This window comes from Oryzias latipes, chromosome 1 (genome assembly GCF_053564925.1).
Source record: "Oryzias latipes strain Hd-rR chromosome 1, Olatipes_Hd-rR_3.1".
NCBI lineage: Eukaryota > Metazoa > Chordata > Actinopteri > Beloniformes > Adrianichthyidae > Oryzias > Oryzias latipes.
Window position 1 is genome coordinate 1,382,979 of NC_136237.1, and position 20,806 is coordinate 1,403,784.

Below are 20,806 nucleotides of genomic sequence, written 5' to 3' on the forward strand. Positions count from 1 at the left end.
TCATAATTTTAAAAAACTGGGAACACTTTGAAAACAGACGATCAGAGGACCGAGTCAAAGGAAAATCCAGGATGCTTTCTTCAGAGGGATTCCACAGATGTTACCAGACAAAGAAATGCCTTCATCGTGACAATCAGCATCCAATTATATAGAAGGGGGACATTGCAGTGAGTACAAAGAGGAGTTTCTCAGTGATTTCATCTGAAATATTCCAAAACATTTGTGTGCACAGGTGAAAAGCATCATGGAAGCACATGTCTGCATGTCATCTGTACCTTTTAAAACACGGATGGCAACACTTTCCTTTTCTCAATAACCTGGCAAAAGTAGACAGAAATATAGGATCAACTACATTCACCTTCCAGCATGTATGGGGTTGCTACAGCCAATCAGCTTTCAGGGATTCTCACAGAGATTTTACACCGGATGCCCTTCCTGACACAACCCTGTTTTTTATCCGGGCTGGGGACAGGCACAGGGAGACCCAAACTTGGACCCCTTGTGGCTACATAGCTAGGCAGCAGCATGAAGGGTCTTCCAAGGACCCACACTGGTTGAAACTGACCACGCCCCCTGGGAATCAAACCCTAATGTCCCGTGTATCAGTCCTGCACTTAACCAACTGAGCTTTCCAGCCGCTCCAGGATTAGTTGTAGAAAGTACAGTTTAAAGTTTCTTTGTTGTGTTTCTGACAACTGACTTCCGGCCCTGATTGATGAGTAGAAAGAATTACAAAGACGTCTTTAGGACAGTTTCCTCACAACTTCCTGTTTACAAATTGGATTCTAGTTTCCCACACATGAACCCTGCATGAGGAAAAATGACTATGTAATGCAAACAGACCATTTAAGGACCAACGATCCAAAGTTCATCAGAAATAGTACGCAGTTAAAGAAGCAGCTCCTGCTTCAAATCTGACAGTCTTCTGTCTGTGAACGTGGAGCATATGTGATCTAGAAGACAAGTGCCACTGCATAGTTTTCTTTGTCATCTTTTTTTTTTGGTTCAGTTGGGACCCAAACCAAAGGTAAAACATTCCTTTCCCACCCATTGGATCTGCTCGACTAGACTGATGATGAGGCTTTGTTCTTAACATTGTCTGAGAACTGGAGTGACCCAAAGAAAATGGTTAAATCGGGCTCCAACCCAGTGAATTCAATGCAGTCCCCTTTTTTCATGATACAGACGCCGCCAGATGTCGTCAGTAAGCAGTGATTGGTCTGAGTCATTGTTTCTATGGCAACCACTCACTCTCCAATCAGGAGTGAGTTTGTTGGAAGGCCACGCCCCTAACACTTGAAAGCGGGCTATACGAAATCTGTCAATCAAATGTTTTGGATGTGCAGGCACCGCCTACTCTTATTGAGACATCTGTTTGGTCAGTTTGTTACTTGAACTACAGACAAAAATATCATTAAAAAGATGAGATTTTCAAGAAGACGTCCACAAAAGGTATCTGATCCAGAACGGTTCGTCTGACCAATACAATGACGGGGTAACCGCTGATTATTTCTCTATGGAAGTTTATGGGATTTTGGCGTCTCGGAGCCACTTCCTGTTTGGAACGCTAGGGGGGAGGAGCCACTCAGTCCATGTCTTAAAGGTTAGTGATCAAAATGTGCTTTCCAACATCAAGATACTTTGGGTTTAAAAACAAGCTAAAGTATAGTGTAGTTTCAGCGCCTAAAGTGTTGCCCATCAAGATGGCAGACGGCCACGCTCTTGATGGGCAACACTTTAGGCGCTGAATCTACACCATACTAAAGACTCTGGAAATGAGAAAACTGGTAAAGCCAAAAATAAAGAAGACGGTAATCCAAAAAGATTTATAAGAGTGTCCGTGTGGGTGGGTTCAAACCCAGGCCGGGTCATACCAAAGACTTTAAAAATGGGACCCGGGTCAAATGTGGAGAAAAGTCGCACACCTAGGTGTGTGACAGAGACCTCCAAGTCCACAGCTGCATTCATGTCCAGGTCAGGCAGAAATCTTTTGGGCGCGACTCTCATGTTTCACCTACATTTGCCACGTATTTGTCAGCAGCACGTGTAGAAAGAGCAGCCATCTTTGCAGAGTCTGACTGACTTAGAAGAGCTCCATTGCAGAAAAGCAGACGGCCACCTTCCTGTGTGGGACGGTTGAATGGAAAACAGACAAATGGAGATGAAGGGTGACCTCACCAAAGGCCTGCTGCTGTAATCACGCTGTCATGTGATGAGGGCCACAGGCAGAAGGAGCACCACAGCTTTGTGCTCAGGAACTCCTTCTTCAGCCCCTCTTTGCATGAGCCTTCTTATCTCCTCCCTCACGGCTTCCTCATAAATTCGCTTTGCTGATGGAACAAATGTGGACGGGAAGAGGAAAGGTTCATCTGAAGGGTTGGTCACCCTGGAGGAGCGGAGCAGATCCTTTAGCCCATTTGTGATTGATTCAACATCCAGGCCTGTAATTTCTGGTTTTATATCAAAGTTCCTTCCAGCTGTGGTTTCCTGAAATGATGTCGTGCTGCACCAACATGGCTTTCAAGTCCTTCTTTCTGTCTCAGATCCACCGATCCAGAGCCAGAGGGAGATGATCTTTCCACAAGACATTTATAATCAGTTCATGAAGTGAAAGCCAAGAGTTTATTAATCCTTCAGGTCTACTTTGTCACAGAACATTTGAAGTATTTATTGTTATGAACCACTAAGTTGAGAGTGTTTGTTCACTTTACCAAAGGAAACCAGATGTTTGTCACATCAGCTGCTTTTATAAACCCTCCTCAGTGCCCTCCTTTATTTGTTGGCAAATGCAAAAGGAGTCTGGTTTTTGTGCTCCACTCTGTCTTATTGTTAAGCAGATGCAATTGTGTTTGCTCAGCAGCACAAATCATGAGCTATGGGAACATAATCCAGTATCATCTTCCTGGATCACAGAGTTTTATTTAATTGATAGTAGATAAACAGGAAGCAGGTTAAAGTTGAAATGCCCCCAACTTCCTCTCTGGGATGAATAACGTTCATAAACGGCCTCTGAATGTCTGTTCTGGTCTCGAACGTTGAATAGATCATTGATAGAAAAGTAAAAGAACGTTTGTGGAATAGTAAGAAGCCTTATAATTTGTCATATTTTGTGTTTTTGCTTTAAACACAAAATGAAACAAGAAGGAGCCGCATTTCCAGAAGCAAATACACGGTAGAATGTTATTAAATGAAAATAAAACTCAAAGGGTCATAATTGGCACAAAAAAAGAAAGAAATGATCAAAGTTGACCATAAATAAAGTAAAAGCAGCACAATAACAAAATAGATATGTTTGTGAAAAATGCCAGAGCCGGGTATCGAACCAGCGAGCTTCTGCACCAAGGATTCCCCATTTATTTCAATGGAGCCAAAAATCCTGGAATATCTGGAAAAGTTCAAGGATTTGAAGGAGCAAAAGTCACAGCTGGAAAAAGATGAAAGAGCTGAACATTTGAAAAGTTGAACGGATAACATAGCTGAAATATTGTAGGAGGAGTTAAGAGGCAAAAAGTGGAGGAAGATACTACAATAAAGAAAGAGAAACAGGAAAACATTTGGATGAATACTTTATAGCATTCAACCCACTATAAAAAATGGCATTACCTGCAATAATGCAAATGCTCAAAGCTGCTCTGGTCTGCAGCTGGACATGTTCATTCTTTGAAGCAGACCTTTCAATAGTCTGTTGTTATGAGTGTAGCAGTGTCTGCCAATCCTCCTCCCCTCTTTGAATCCATACATTTCCATGTCTCAGTCCGTGCTCTTGCCCCCCCGCCCGTCTCTTTTTTCCCTCCATTCTCTTCCTCTGCTTCGTTGAGGAAAGGACAGTACGGCATCCTGGCAGCGTTCCAGACTCCCGCGTGGGCGGAAAAATAAACACGAGTCCACATGTTCCTTTGGAATTTTAATGACTTCCATATCTTTGGCTCCATGCTGCCAAACTCCAGGGAGCAGGAGGGACTCAGAACGTGATCATCCATGGAGCAGCAGCCAGGAGGGAACCTTTGAAGAACCAAGCAGCTTCAGAAAGGTCAGAACCATGCCACTCAGTCGTACGACCATAAAGAAAGAAACGTAAAGGCACGACGTGTGCATTTGACCCCAGGTGATGGACTGTCATCATATTAGCCTCATTTTTTCCACGCGTGTCACCGGCGTCCAGTTATATCAAAGTGCTGCTTCTACATGACGCCAAGCACCGAACTTAAAACACACCGTCTGTCCTGAAGTGCTGCAGAAAAACGTCAAACACGGCGTTCCCTCATCAAGGCGCAGATCCCCTTCAACGTCTCACATTGACTGTGAAATTCCACAAATTGGATTTGTGATAATAAATTAATAAATAATAAATTATCCTCATGGAAACAACAATTTCAAAATAAATTTTATTTACCAATAACAAAGTTTTGGAGGCGTATTGAAATGGACATATTTTGAAAACTGCAATAGAAACACTTTGATGAAAAGAGTCATGTGACCAACAACCGGATGGTGATGCCCTTCTTGGTAGGAACTGGCGGCCTTGGGCGCTGCACGGCGGGCGCCACCAGAGGTCCCACAGCGTCACACAGATCATCAGAAGCTGAGCGTGTCATGAGGAATTGTTGGATCCACAGCTCCTCTGGAAAACCACCATTTCCCATTATGTCATCATCTGTAGCCCCTCCCACGTGTAAGGAGCTCGCCGCTCCACGGCCTGAAGAAGACATCTCCTTTGATAGATGATGATGAGCGCTAGCGCCGTGGCAGAAATGTGAATGTATCTGCTGTCAATCAAAGTGTTGCTCACATCCGTGTTTCTGAAGGACTTATGGCATCAGCTGGTTTGTGTTTAGGGTTAGACATATTAAAGTGTAGGTCAGAGGAATCATAAAAAGATGAAAAACACCACAGAGACGAGGAGACGATTAAGCAAAAAGAAATATAAAAGGGAAAAAGCAAAGTAAACAGTAGATTGGATCAGTGTGGGGGTTAAAAAAAACCCAAAGAAGAAAATATGACAATTCAAAGAATCCAAACCAAACCACCAGGAAGAGGCTGAGAAGCCCGTGCTAAGAGGTGTGCGTTTGCTGTCACGCGCTTGTCTCTCAGAAACTACTGGGAGGCGGGGTTAGTCAGAAACACCAACAGGTGACCTCACCTGGTAATAACGCGTTACAGCGGAAACCTGCAGCTCTGAGAAAAACTGCAGACAACAGTTGAGGCATGTCAGAGTGAGAAACGTCAGGCTTCTACTGAATCAAACAACCAGAACCAGGACTGAGCTCTTAGTGGTCTGATAGTGCTGTTGTCATGGAAACCCCCGGGAATTCCTCACTGTGTCTCCCTTGACTCCTGAATAAATTCACTTCTGCTGGCCCTGAAAAACTCCCCCGCTTTCTGTATGTCTGACATCTTCATCTGCACACCGCATGACGAAGACCTTTAGCAAGTTTCTGCTGTTCAAACCAAGCAACCAAATGTTCGTGCTCGGTTTGAACGCTGGATCTAACCAGGGAATAAATAGAATTCCCTGCAGCTTCTCAATAAAGTCCCCCCTGCAGTTCTGGGGCCTCCATTTGGTTCTCGGTCCTCCCCACGATGAGTCTGAACTCTAAAGTTTAAGTCTAAGTCTAAAGCTAGCTTAAAAAGAAAAGAAACTGAAACCAGCTTAGCTTGCAAGGTGGGTTCCTTTAGTTTAATAGCTGTGTTCTATCACACATATGTGCCAGACTTAAAAAAAAACACACAATTTCTCAATGACACTGTTTCCATTAAATCCTAATTATGCAAATAAACAAACCAGCTGACGCCATAAGTCCTTCAGAAACACGGATGTGAGCAACACTTTGATTGACAGCAGATACATTCCCATTTCTGCCACGGCGCTAGCGCTCATCATCATCTATCAAAGGAGACGTCGGCGTCTTCTTCAGGCCGTGGAGCGGCGAGCTCCTTACACGTGGGAGGGGCTACGGATGAAGCCGTTTTGGGAAATGGTGGTTTTCCAGAGGAGCTGTGGATCCAACAATTCCTCATGACACGCTCAGCTTCTGAGGATCTGTGTGACGCTGTGGGACCTCTGGTGGCGCCCGCCGTGCGGCGCCCAAGACCGCCAGTTCCTACCAAGAAGGGCATCGCCATCCGGGTGTTGGTCACATGACTCAATTCATCTAAAAAAGTGTTTTTTTCCATTACTGTTTTGGAAATATGTTGCTTTTGATACGCCTAAAAAACCACCTCCTCAAAGCAAAAAAACTGTATTTCAATAAAAGCCAGATTTTTTCAGAATTGTCGTGTTTCCACGAGGCAAATTTGTTATCGAAAATCCAATTTGTGTAATTTTATAGTCAATGGAAACGTAGCTAAAGCTCATCATTTTCTAACTAGGCTATGTCTCTTTAACTAGCATGTAACAGTAGAACCGTCAGTCCTTTAACTTCTATCGTAGCAGCATTCAAACGGCCGTCACGACTCTTTGTTCCCCCTATTTGCTTGTTTTTCATGAAGGTGGGTGTGGTCACAACATTTCTGATGGTTGAAAATGGTGCCATCCATGGAACCAACTGGCTTTGCATCAACCCAATAAAAACAAGAGGGTTAACACCCACTGTTAGCGCGATGCATTCATTGGTTGAAGCATCCGGCAGCCAAAGATTCAGCTGATGTCATGTGACATAAACTCTTGTCTGTGCATGAAAGCTCATTTGCATTTCCTACTCTAAGCTGTTTGGTCCCAGCTGGATCTACACCCATGTAGGACATGTTTCTGATGGAGTCTATGTGACGGAGGTGACACCACATCTCTGCTGTGACCGCAGCCCAGACCCAGCCGAGAGTGTGTTTTAATGAGGCCATGACCCCCAGGCTGGGGGGGGCCCTCCACAGAGACTTGAAGGGAGACAGCGGGTTGATGGGGTCTCTGTCAGATCCCAGAGCAAGATAATAAATCTGAGGATTGGCCTCTGTCAGAACAAATGCTCAAGACTTATAAGGAAGGGACATCCAACAGTCAACTTTGTCTGAGAAAACAGCTGAGCAACATTTTTTACAGCATTACCAGCAGATTGGTACAACAGTCCAAACCAAGTGTCATCTCTGTCTTTGTCCTGCCGGGATTGCTCCCTGCCGGCTTTGGCAGTACACCACAACATCCGATGACGTGTTTTATTACAGGCGTGTGACGGGTGTGGAGCACCCGGCCTGCTGGCGGCAACGCTGTTTAGATTTCAAATCTCCCCAGTAATGTTGTTCTTTCCCCCAAACCCAGGGCCGGCTGCAGAGGAAATGAGGCTACAACATATGCACTAGATCTCCTCCCTTCAACTCCAGCGCCAAACCCATTCTGCTGTATGCAAATCTGGCTTGTCCACCTTCCCAGGCCCACTTGTAATGTTGCGGCTGTCATCGGTTCACGTACACTGCTGTAACCCTTGACCCCTGAAATGCATGTGCTGCTCATTCTCTCCCAGAGCCAGGAGGCTCTCCCACTCGCAGACACTTTGGGTTTCCCCCTTCTTTCCCTCTCTGAACCCCGTCTTCCCTCATGCACAAAGAATCTGGGCTGTGCTCTCAAACGTCAGGCCATCAGTGATGAGTAGACTCAGATCTCTACCTAACCATGACCCATGTGGACTGAGCAGATGCAAATGGTAGAAGCTTTGTTCTGAAAAAGGTAGAAAAATCAGCTTTTTGTGTTTTTACCATTTGTGTTTGGGCCTTGCCCAAAGTTATTTTGAATAAAAAGGAATCTGAATTGATGAATGAGAGTTGATAATGCTAAAACTCCTGTTAGTGCAGACGAACAAATGCTGTCGGATACATGGAGCCCTTCTAGTTCAAGAACACAATGAAAGCAATGAAAGCATGCTAATCCACTTTGAATAACGAACATGACACTGAAGGAAAAGAGAAAATTCTCACAGCTGAGGCAAAGTCTCAAGAAAAACAGGATTCCCGGAGGATGATATCAAAAGAAAACACAGAAAATGATGTTGGGACTGAAATGTGGATCTTGTTAAACAAATGTCTAACAGATGATGTGGAGTCAGAAATGATCAGTCCCAAAAGTTTTGTCCAAGCTAACAAAAGCTAGCAATGCAAAGGAGCCCGTGAACACGTTCCGAACCCGCTTTTATTCTTCAACCCTGCTTAGCAAGTGGAAGTCGCTCTTTAGTAGAATACGCTGGGACTGAACCTCGTCAGTGAATTCACAAATGGAACAACTTAAGATTACGGTCACATTAGCCAAAATGCCTCCGCCTGGCGACCTAAATTCGGCAGGTGGTCATCAGGAGGCGGCAGTCCATTTCTACACGCTGCACGTCTGCCGTGGAGGTTTTAGGAAAAATTTAGAGTTGAACGGCGACCGGATGAGTTTTTGACATTGGTCAGTGGTCGCCGGGGCACATTTAGAGGTCGCGCGGGGGCACGAAGGCAGCAGCGCGACAACTGACTGATGGGAGGCTCTATCAGGTTCCCAAAATTGTCCTCGTTTTGCCAACGTTATCCCCCTGATTAGTTACTGGAGTTACTGATCACTTTTAAGATGCAGTAACTGAGTTACTGATGCAGTTACTTTTTGGGCATGTCACTAGTAACTGTAACTAATTACTCTGAAATTAATACACTGCTGAAACACTGTGGATTCATGTCTGTTATTAGAAAATACCAGATTTGTATTTTATGTTTATTCGCCACGTCTTTTTTTGGAAGGTTAGTGATGACACGTCTGTAATGTTTGTTCTCTTTTTGAAGCAATGCAGCTTTAAAATTGTCAAATCAAACAAAAACTTGGCTTCCAGCTAGACTTTTTTTTGGCAAAAAAGACATAATACTCCCTGCAACTGCCGTTATCAGACTCAGAAGAGGCTTGATGTGACCTTGACTTGTGAGGTCTCCTGTTGGCTGCACAACCCACTCTGCACACTTCTGCATTTGTGTGTCAGTTGGATGTTGACACTTCAGATGGTGTAAGTTTTGGGTGGAGCAGACAATGTGGAGGACCACGCATTGCTTCACCGACGTGGATACTTGAACCACTGACCTTTTACAGATTTTCTAGAAAAATTCCATCATGACGTTTTGAATTTGAAGAGATACTTTGTCATCTTGACCAGCTTTGTTTAAATAACCTTTCCCTTCCAACTGGAATAAAACACCAGGCGTCTGCTACATCTTTCCTGCTTTTTCCTTTATTCTTCCTTTAAAGACGAGGATGGGGTCTCTGTGTTCAGAGTAAGAATACCAGAGAAGGTAGAAGCTGAAACCACGGTGACTGACAGGTCGCCAGCATGTGACAGATGTTGGTAAATGTGACTCTGAGAATGTTCTCCACAACCTTTGAAGCTGAAGAATTTAGGACACAAAGTCTTCTGAAGCCCATCCAACAACTTCCAGTGAGATTAAGATCCAGACTTCATGCCTCATGCTCTCTGAAGCACATCAGCATTCCAGTTCATTAGCAACAACAAGCTTCAATAAATTCAGACCGTGACCTTTTCTGTGACTTTGAAACGAGGATGGTTTGATCCGAGCAACGTCTGGGGTTCTAGGGTGGTGGGGGAGAATGGTTACATTTAAATGACATGGTCAAATGGTCATGAGGGTTTTTACCCAATCAATTGGGATTCTGTGCTTCATAGTCAATTATCATGCACCCCCCACCACCACACACACACAAAAAAACAAAAAAAACTACACATCTTTTCCTCTGAAAGCAGCAGCTTTTAACTTTCCCTGTGAGCAGAGGTCACGACCCTCATCTGCTCTGATGATCCACACAGTTCAGGAAAACCTGTTAGCGTCGTAGACTTTACTCATTTTCCGGACAATGAGCCCAGAAACTGCAAGACGTAAAAGACTTCAGTCAGATTTAGATTCAGATGCATAACATTTACTTCCAGCATCATTATTAACATCATAACTAGCAGACCAGATTTAAGGCACTTTGACATAAATCAGGTGACAAATCAGAAATCATGTTGATCCGAGGTCTAAAACGAAACAATAAAAGCGACCCGATAAAAATAAAATTATGCTTTTAAAGCGTCTGTCTGATGACGGATAATGGGGATTCAGGGTTCAGCATAAAAACGTTAGTATTATTGCAAAATACAGAAACGTGACACTGAAGAGACATCAGCAGTTAAATGGATGGTTCTAGTCTGGAGAGTCGAACGTTTGTCAAGTCAGGAGATTGAGCCGTTTGTTGAAATAAGGTTGGGAAGAAATCATTCGATACCAAAACAGCTGCAGGAAATTCAACATTTGATTTCTTTAAATGCACAAGCTTTGACTAACTGTGGTCAACGTTAGCAAGATCTAGTTAAACCCCCTGAGACGACTGTGGTTGTGGTTTTGGGCTATACAAATAAAATCAAATAAAATTGAATTGAATTAAAGCAACACCACAGAGGTTTCTCTCCTATGCAAGTGCACGTCTGCAAGTGCACGTCTGCAAGTGCACGTCTGCAAGTGCACGTCTGGACGGCTGCCAGGTCAACAAGAAATAACAGTTTAACTTTCTGCAGCAAAGTAGGACCAGACATGAACGCCTGGGGCTGCATCCTTTGCATGGATGCAACTCTATGCAGATGATGCTCTGAAATGACAATTTTGTTACTTTTAAATATTTATAGTTTGACGCATGATTTCTATCAGACCGCTGTGTTCTAGTTTGATACTACTACAACAGAATATGGAAAGAGACGAGGTGGAGACGGCTTAGTGGGACCGGCTGGTGGAAACAAAAAGGAAAACCACGGTTCAGACTTGGGTTACTGTGGTCGGTTTTCAACAAGGTTTAGAAGGAAAAGCACGACTTCCAGCACCTGCAAGGACCCAGATTTATTGCTGTGGCCATTTCTCTTCTCTGAATCTGTCAAAATCTGCAGCTGAGGCTCACAAAGAAGTCAGCCAGACAGAATTCAGGAAATACAAAGAAGAAACAGACCAGAACTGCTTTTCTCCTCTGTTTTTGACTCATGACGGTCTGTTTGAAGGAAACATACCGTTTTCCCTCTAAAGGTCAAAATATGTGAAAAATGAAAGTCAGAGTTAATTTATAGTAACCTAAGATTACTGTATTTTAGCCGTTGTTTGTGGGAATTGCACCCTAAAATGTATAATTTACCACTACTCTTATTCAGCTACAATGGGTTCCATTTATCTATTTAACTTTTTTTTTAATTAATCCATTTCTATTTTGGGAATAAACATCAATATAAACACAAATTGATATGAGGAGGAACATTTTTACTGTGAAAGACTCACTATTAACTCAAATATTGGCGCGTGTTTTATCATCCAGAAAAAGTCACAACAGTTTGGGCAGTGAACCACAAGTGGCTGGAAGTAGTTAATGACAGTAAAAATATAAAAAACAACTCATATAATTAGTTTATTCATCGACAGAAGCTCATTACATAAGTGAAGACTCTTTTATTCAACTTTAAAATCGAGTTTGATATCTGGAAATATTAAAAAGGGTTTCTTTAAAGGATCTATATCATGCAAAAATCAACTTTCTTGAGCTTTTATGGGTTTTATAATGTTCATTCCTCACAAAAAAACAATCCAAAGTGATATTTTGATCCATTCATGTATTTCTGAGTATTCCTCTAACAACAGGCTCTCTGAGCTCCAGCCCCTCCCAATCCACCAAAACTAGCATTTTAGCAGTTCCTTTATTTACTCAAATAATAAGTTACAAAATCTGCATTTATTTTAACTCCAAATCATTTCAAAGTAATTATAATCCTTTCAAAGGACAATCATTGTAAAAATCTAGATCTCTGACAGACGTCCGTAAACTGAAAGGACAAATGGAAACCATTCTGTATGACACACAATGAGCCTACACAACAGGCACACACACAAACACACACACACACACACACACACACACACACAGCATATCAACCCTCGTAAATGGAAACATGTGGAACGGAAACTGAAGGGCCGCTGGGGTCACTGAGGTTGATTGAGACACCAGGATAATACTTCACCATCACAGGAAGTGCCTCCTCGCCCCCAGCATATGGGGGGGGGGGGTATCAGACTACCTGCCTGGAATGTGATAAGTCAAATGTAAGGCTGACAAATGTGGCTTCAGGTTTCACAATGACAAATCACAAAACACTGAGCCCAGAGCGGGTGTGCAGAGGTGGGGGGCAGCAGGACAGAAAGTCTCCACCCCCCCAAGTACAAACACCAAAGAGCGGCGTTCCAGGAACAGCGAGAAAACCTTTGAAGAGGACAAGGAAAGCAGGTGACCTACTGAAGGTTTGCTTCTATGCTTCTACAGAAAAACATCAAAGGATTCCAAACCCATAAAAGGGCGGAGCCTGTCACCATGACACCAGGGACAAAGTCTTTTTGGGACTTTGCTTGAAAAGAAAAAACATCAACATTTATTCCTCCATGTGACTTAAACCAAAGCAGCAACATCAGATTCTCTGCATCAGCTGAGCTCAATCCATAGACGGTCTGGATGAGCTGAACGCCACGTAAAACAGGACTTTTAGTCTATCAGCCAGAAAGGAACGATTTTAAAGAAACAAGAAGAAGAGAACGCAGCAGAGGGGGTTCAGGTTCAGCACATCTGAAAGCGTCACACTTCATAAAACCTGACAGCGAGTCCCAGTCCGTTAGCTGGCGTCTCTTCATTTGTGCCGTCAGAGGAGCGTCTTCAAACCGGCAGCCTCCAAAGATGACGTGTCCACAGTGTCATGGAGGCCCATGAAAAGGCTGTTTCTGGTGCTTCTGACATCTACTTGTGTTATCTTCCTGATGATGGACGACCAAATGATTAGCCGCCTAAGAAAATGTCATTTTCTCCCCAACCATCTCCCATCATCGTCATTAAAAGACCACTGGGAAGACTTGAAGAGGATCAAAGATCAAATGGTCTGACCATCAGCCGCTAAACCATTGCAGGATAAATCTGAAACATGAATGTGATGAAATGATGTCATGTGGAGCCTGGATGGAGATAAACGCTTCCAGCAGAGCGCTGGGACTCTGATGCAGCGGGCCGACTGCAGGCAGACAATCAGGTCAGGCAAACAAGAGAAGCGCCACACAGCACGGACTTTCCCGTCAGGCCGTCCCGCCATGAAAGGGGGCCTTTCATAGGAACGGCCGGATAACAAAAGGTCAAGCACTGAGGAGGTCAGCCCCAAATGCCTTCCTGTGAACCAGAGCCCCCCAAAGCCCCCAGCCGGACCCCTGCTCTGATCCACCAGCCCGGTCCGTCTGAGGTGAACGCAGGTAACCACTCAGATCCCCCACTGCCCCCAGATTACACCCCCATCCAGCCGAGATAATGAGGGCGGCCCCCCAGCTACATTCATCTCCACAGGAAAACTAGGTTTAAAGGGGGGGGAGAGGGCTGCTGCTGCCCCAAACCAGAACTTTGGAAGTTTGTCTGGACTCTGCTGAGTCTGCAACAGTCTGCTGTCCGGCACGATTCAGCCGCTTGACAAACCTGCATGGAAGTGGAAGGAGGCGGACACCTCCCTCATCCATCCCAGAGAATCTGCAGCACCAACCTGCAGGACGGAGTCCTCCTCTTCAGCACTGATCCACCTGCACTGCAGCGTCCACGCCGCCGCCGCTCGCTCTCCCGTCAAACTGCTGCACGCCCCTCCCACTGCATCCCTCCTCCGTTGCTCTCCTTCCTGCCGCGGCAGCAGACGCCAGTCTGGCGGAGAGCGGCGTGAATCTGCTGCAGTGCTGGCCGGGGCGGAGAGGGAAGAGCGGCGGTGGTGGAGGAGGAGGCGGGACCGGGGGAGGGACTTTCACGCATCCACTCAGCAAAGGGAAGGGGGGGCCTTTTGCCTCCAGGGAACGTCAGTGAGAGTTTTTTTCTTAATTAACCGTCTTTTTGTTTAGCTTCACTCGTCACTGTCATCTCCAAGATTGGGAATTCTGTCCTTTCCACTTCCTCTGCACAGCTCGCTTCCCGCTTTAACACCAAACCGCCACTTTAAATACATCTGCTAGAGTCTGCAGAGCTGAGCAGACAAAACACAAAAGTAGTGGATATTGTTTTCCCTTTCAGAGTTCCTCCTCTAAAGACACTCAGCATCAGCAGCTTAACACCCCCCTCATGAGAAAAGTCTCTCTGCACACAAAAGAGAAATTCAAAGAAAGGAGAGACGTGCTGGAATGTGGAGGAGACTGGACGCTACGCTAAAAATCACCTCAAAGTCCTCAGAAAAGTCAAAGGAATGAACTTTTCTCTTCTTCCCAACGTGTTCTGGGCAGTTCCCCGTCTTTAGGGACTGTGAGCAGTGTGGCTGTGCAGACCAGCCTGTGTAGAAACGACCACATTATGCAACAGTAACAGTGAAAAGCTGCAGGGTTTTGTCATGACAAGGTAAGCGTGCGGCGTGCGGCGTGCGGCCAGCGGCATCAGGTTAAAAGGATCTGTGCTGTAAAAAATCTATAGAAAAAAAAAAGTCTCACCTGATTTTTGTGAGCAAAATTCATGATTTGTGACTCATCTAATACATTTTGTATACATTTTGTAACTGTGTGTACTTGCAATTGTTTACACGTATTCACAGGTACAGTACAATACAAAATTGTACAAAAATACAAAATAATACAAAAGACAATTTATGCATGCACAACTTGAAATGACCGCAGCTTAAAACTACAAATTATAAACAGCTCTTACACGCACACACACACATATACAAAATAACACACACCAATCACCTGACACACACAAAATCACATTCACGCACAGATCAAATTTGTCTCTTCACGTCTCCAGATTTGTGTGTAGATGATGTGTGCCTAAAGTGTGTTTCGTATTCCTTTTGTATTTTGTATGTTTTTGATATTTGAGTGTACATGTGAATACACAATTGCAAGTACACACAGTTACACAGAAAATGTTATGTATGAGACAAAGCGGGTGAGACTACTTCTCCATAAAAATCCTAGAAATTTGAAATAAAAGGAAAGAATGCGCTTCAGGCATGAAGACAAGATGGGTCTACTAACCATGTTTTGTAAAATCCAAATGGAGAAACTATATTTCTTGTCTTTTGCTAAGTCTCCCTGTTGTTTCATGGTTCCATAACCCTTGTTCTATCCTAGGCACTTTAACATTGGGAGGTGGGTCATCTAGACCCACTAGACAGTGCTCTGAACCTTTTTTCTTCAATGATTTGTGATCTTCACTGGTGTCCATGGATTACATGAAATCTTTCCACCTTTATCCACCTTTGTCATGGTAGGGAGAACACCTCAATGGAAGGGGGGGGGGTCATCTGGACCCCATAGGATAGCACAAGGGTTAATCAGAAGTGTTAGTTCCCCAAATGACCACTGGGGGCTTGTTTCTAAAGAGAGAAATTTCCTCCTGACCTCCTGTTAAAGAGTCCAACATTAAACTGACATAAAGCCGGGATGCCAAGTTTCTTTCGGTTTCCTATTCATGAAAGCCACTGTGGCTGTTTTTATTGCTCTGATTGACAGGTGGGTGGAGCCGTTGGGATTAGTCAGCAAAACTTCTACTTGCTTTTTTTCCACTAAATGCCCGGTAAACGGGTCTTTTCCCGCCGGACCCAGCTGGGCTCTGCCTGTAAAAACCTGATGGGATTGTCCTCTTATTGGCCCATCACTCACAGGAAGAACCACAGGGGGCGGAGCTGTGTGATGTGGACGCCGAGACAAAGTAAATCCATCAGCAATGAATGGTAAAGACTGGTCTATTCAACAAGATAGAAGCAACTTTAATAACCATAACAACAGTCGTACTAAGAGTTTACTGCGGTCATAAAATACATATGAAAACCCTACAGTTGAAAGCATTTGAACCAGTTTGTGTTTCTCCATTTCAGATGTTTTCACATTTTAATAAAGAACAGACAGAAACTGAAATGTGGCTGATACTCAAGTCAAATCCTATTATTATAAACTGCTTAAATTTATTGGTGGACATTTTTTTAATGAACTCTTTCTCCAAAGAAACAGACAAGTGGTGCTAAAGTTTCTGTTCCATGTAAACTGAAGTCAGCCAGGCAGCAACATAGAATTAGCATGAGAAAGCCTCGGTCACAGAGATTCCTCATGCTGGGCTTCCATTCAGAGCTGAGTTCACATTGGCATTCCAGCCTTCTGAAGAAAGCATGTCCCCAAGAAGACATGCGCTAAAACTATGAAACAAGAAAACCCTAATCACTGTTTGATTGCTAGTTCTTTTCCATGTTAGAAATTAAACTAAAGTTAGCAATTTCAATTTTGTTTTAAGTTCATAATCACCCACTGCAACTCATGCCTGTGATGCTCCGGTGCAGAATCATCTCCTCTGTCAAACGTTAAAGTCCTAAAAGTCCCAGAAAATGTGACATCACCACTCAGATTAAACCTGTAAAACAGACATCTGACATCCATATGTAAGGCCTTAGTCACATGCACCCCCATGGGCGTTTGACCCGTACGGGTTCTGCTGGTTTTTGGTTTATCCGGGTCCCTGGAGGGTCATAGAGAGGAGTGGCTGCACCTGAAGGGGAGCACAGGTGTGTCCTAAGGCTCATACGGCCACCTCAAGGGACGTCATGAAAATGGAACGTAACTTAATGTAACTCAATCCATTTATGTAGACATGGTCCAGGTGATTTCCTGCAGTTCAAACCAGCATCAGAACGAGGAAGAAAGGTGATTGAAGTGACTTTGAATGTGGAATGGTTGTTGGTGCCAGACGGCCTGGTCTGCAGAAGAGCATCTCTGAAAGAACAACCCGTCCAACCTGGAGGCAGATGGACTACAGCAGCAGAAGACCACACCAGGTACCATTGCTGTCAGCTAAGAACAGAAAACTGAGGCTACAATTCACACAGACTCACCAAAACTGGACCATAGAAGATGGAAAAACGTTGTCTGGTCTGATGAGTCTCTATTTCTGCTGCCACATTCAGATGGTAGGGTCAGAATCTGGCCTCAACAACATGAAAGCATGGATCCATCCTGCCTTGTATCAACGGTTCAGGCTGGTGGTGGTGGTGTCATGGTGTGGGGAATGTTTTCTTAGTACCACCTGAGCATGGTTCCAACACCACAGCCTACCAGAGTATTGATGCTGACCATGTCCATCCCTTTCTGACCACAGTGGACCATCTTCTGATGCTACTTCCAGCAGGATAAGGCTCCATGTCATCAAGCTGATATCATCTCAGACTGGTTTCTAGAACATGACGATGAGTTCTCTGGACTCAAACGTTCTCCATAGTCACCAGAACCTAATAGAGAACCTTTGGAATGTGGTGGAACAGGAGACCAGCATCATGGATGTTCAGCAGACAAATCTGCAGCAACTGTGTGATGCTGTCATGTCAACATGGACCAAAGTCTCTGAGGAATGTTTCCAGAACCTTGTTGAATCTGTGCCACCAAGGATTAAGGCGGTTCTGAAGATGAAAGGGGTCCAAACCGGTACCAGCAAGGTACCTAATAAAGTGACCACTGAGTGTACAGATAGTATACTGAGTGTATAGATAGTATACTGAGTGTATAGATAGTATACTGAGTGTATGGATAGTATACTGAGTGTATAGATAGTATACTGAGTGTATGGATAGTATACTGAGTGTATAGATAGTATACTGAGTGCACAGACATTGCTTTTTTAACACAATCCTTTAGAAAAGACAGAGAATTATTCAGATGCATGTTTTTCCAGTTCAAAGCTACATATAAAGGTCAAGAACAGATTTGAAGAATATTCCATCTTAGAATTATCCGAAAAAATAACAAATCTATACCTGACACAAAAAAAGTCAAATCCCTAAACCAGGAAAGAAGCTGATTCAGTAAGAGGGAGTTCCTGTGAAACCAACTGAGAGGCTTCAACTGGCTTTTCCTACTTGGTCTGTGGGCAGTTAGGTTGGTTTTTGTCAAACTACATTTAAGAGAAGAGGATAAATCTTTCCTTGAGCCTAAAAGTGGCGACTTTGCACGGTGGAAAATATTTGAAAGTAGTTGTGGTGTGTTTAGGGTGAACTGGAATGTGCATTTGGGGCAGCTGGGATACAGCGGTAGGGCGGTCGGCAGGTTCGATTCCTGCCTTGCCCGCCCATTTGTCAAAGTGTCCTTGGGCAGGACACTGAACGTCACAGAGACTTTTACAGAGTCTACTTTCTGAGACGGAGAATACCTGTCCCAAAATAAACCTCACCATCCGGCCTGTATCCCTGATCTAACATTAGATCAAGGTTTAGTGAAATTAGAATTTCCATGGACGCATTTTGAGAGTATAAGTCAGCGGGGGCCTCGCAGGTTCTCAGAGTAGAAGTCTGCTGAGGAGAAGGTAGGAGGACACCACCTGAGAGCTGAAGGCGTTGACTGACGGGGGATCTGGATGCCCTTCCCCAGGAAAATGTTTAAGGCCCTTTCTCTGCATTTTCAAAGGAAACTGGTTTGAAAGCAAGAGAAGGGGAATTTAGTTCAACTTCTACTTTTTTACTGTTGACACCTATGACAACCTGTTTTTCTGTGACTGCTGATCAACGACAACTTCCCAAACTTTAAGGAGGAACCCCGGATGGACCAATGTTTGTGAAGTGAACTTGTAACACAGTCAATAAAATGTTTAATTTTTTATCCCAAATAAGTTGTTTCTGTTTTCTTTAGCACAGCAGCAGAACACTGTAAAGTCACGTTAAAACATGCTAAGAAAACAAGGACAAATTTAAAGCGGGGCAGATTGACAAAAATGTGCTTTATTCCTAATTCTAATTCTTTTTTCAATAAAACACAGGTTATGCTGTGATATGCTGCTAATAAAGTAGCATTCATGTCTGTTAAATTTAGAAGATATCATTTTTTTTATGAACGTCCCATGAAGTCATTTGCTGCATTCATCCTCCATGTCGTAAAGTCTGGTCTGTGAAAATGCTGTCAGACATTAAACCAGTTTACGGTCACGCTGTGGCGACACACAGAACAGCTCATTAGCATAGCATCATTGTAGCATCGGTGTGTAACAACACTGCTATCTATCTCCACATCAACACTTCCTGCTGTGAGTCCAGCAGGTTTATCCTCCACTTCTGTCTGGATCCTGTTAAGAATCGTCCCCATCAGCCAAAACCAGACGCTGCATGGAGGTGAAATAACAGGACTGACTTAGGGGGGGGGGTTCATGTTCTCGTATGGTGTGTACCTGAAGAGGAGGAGCATTAAAGAAAATCACCAAAATTAGGCCTAATAAACAAATAATAAACACGGCTAATTTAGCGCAAACGTTAGCCTATGACTTCGAGTCGTCAAACAAAAAAATGCTCACAATTGCCCAGTACTAATCTTGGAACCTGCAGAGACAGATTATTTGCTGCGAGGTACTAAATGAAAAACTTTTGTTTGTCATCAAAAGTAGACGGCGACTGACTTACTAACAGGCGGTGAATTTTCGTCAGATGCTGGCTTTTTTTGAGGCCCCCGAACAAGAATGCAAACTGTAGATTTTTGGAAGAGCAGCAACATTAAGGTTAGTTTTTTGCAAACAGCAGACCTATTGCAAACTGTTGTGCAGGGTTCAGCTTGGTTTACATTGTGCAAACGAACAATTTAACAATCCACACGAAGTTTCACATAACTGATTTTTTGTCTTTGGGAAAACCCCAAATTGTTACCAACAGCAAGTGAAAGTTGCCTAAGTAGAAGAGAATGGCATCCATCATTCTCACTCAAAACTCTAGCCATGTTTACACAGAGTAAGTACAACCATCATAAAACAAAAGGGGATAAAAGAGAAACATTGACCAAATCCTCTCTAAACGTCCCAACAGCAGCAGCCTGGCATCGCCTGGTAAGCTTTGGATATAAAGTTGGACAGCGAACAGCAGCAGAGACGGGTCCAGTGACTGTTTATCATGCAGTCAGATGTTAACTGAGCCAACGTTGGCAGATAAGGAAGACCACGCAAGCAGCAGCCATCCATGGTGGAAAGTGTGAGATTATCGTTGGACTGTTAAAAATAAGTATATCAGAGCTTGAACAAAGCTGGCAAGGAGCAAAAAGGGATTTAGGTTACAGGAAAACCGCTAAGTAGTGTCACTGGATACAGAACAATGGAAAAGGGAAGAAATAATAATGAAACGTGACAACGTCTAAGAAAAACTTAAACTTGTAAGAGAAAGGTTAAAAAATATTCAGTACTGTCTTCTTCAACAGTAAGCTTGGGACAGAGAATCTCTTCAGGATTTCCGGAGTGAAGTCTAAACTGATTCCTAACTTTTAACTTGTATTTATACACCTTACTCCCTATATTCTACTTTCCCCATAAGTATTAATGGACAGAACACCACATCACCTTTATAGGGATGTAAAGATTTCATTTAACAATGATTCCATCCATAACCCATCGTATCGTACCGTACCGCATCACATCTGTCAGGACCCTGCTCCTGCCCTGCCTGCCCTGGAAACAACCCCATGACTTTCACCTCTGTCATAACATCAGTCATAGGTCAGCTCTCCTGCTTGGCCTGACTCGGTCTACCTGGTCCAAACCTGTTGTCTGATCCTGATCTGCCAGAATCTGTCTGATCCAGCCTGCCGGAGTCTGCCTGTCTCGGTACCTTACCCTGTGTGCCGCGTCCTCCTGTGTTCTTTCAATCGGAGCTATCCTGATTCTGGAGTTCAGATATATCCTTCCAAACACCTGACAGCATCAAATTGTATTACAATACAACACAGTATCATATCATCATGCTGACACAATGTTGGTTCATTCTGATCCTCTGTCCTAAAGTGGATCCAGATCCTCTGTCCTAAAGTGGATCCAGATCCTCTGCCCTAAAGTGGATCC

At 43.9% G+C, this 20,806-nt stretch overlaps 1 protein-coding gene across 10 annotated transcripts in view; it reads right to left on the bottom strand.

Annotated features, from left to right (window-relative positions):
- The window catches only part of add3a (adducin 3 (gamma) a), a 138,563-nt gene that overhangs the window by 82,383 nt on the left and 35,374 nt on the right, over positions 1–20,806 (bottom strand). For 4 of the 10 annotated variants that reach the window (XM_078947478.1, XM_078947089.1, XM_078947348.1 and 1 more), the window contains exon 1: positions 13,533–13,712. The exons of 3 other annotated variants lie outside the window; for them this stretch is intronic. The gene's annotated coding sequence lies outside the window, so the exon portion shown is untranslated. Of the gene's footprint in view, positions 1–13,468; positions 13,726–20,806 lie in introns of those variants that run through there. 3 more of the 10 variants (XM_078947195.1, XM_078947566.1, XM_023951103.2) reach the window with 1 other exon arrangement.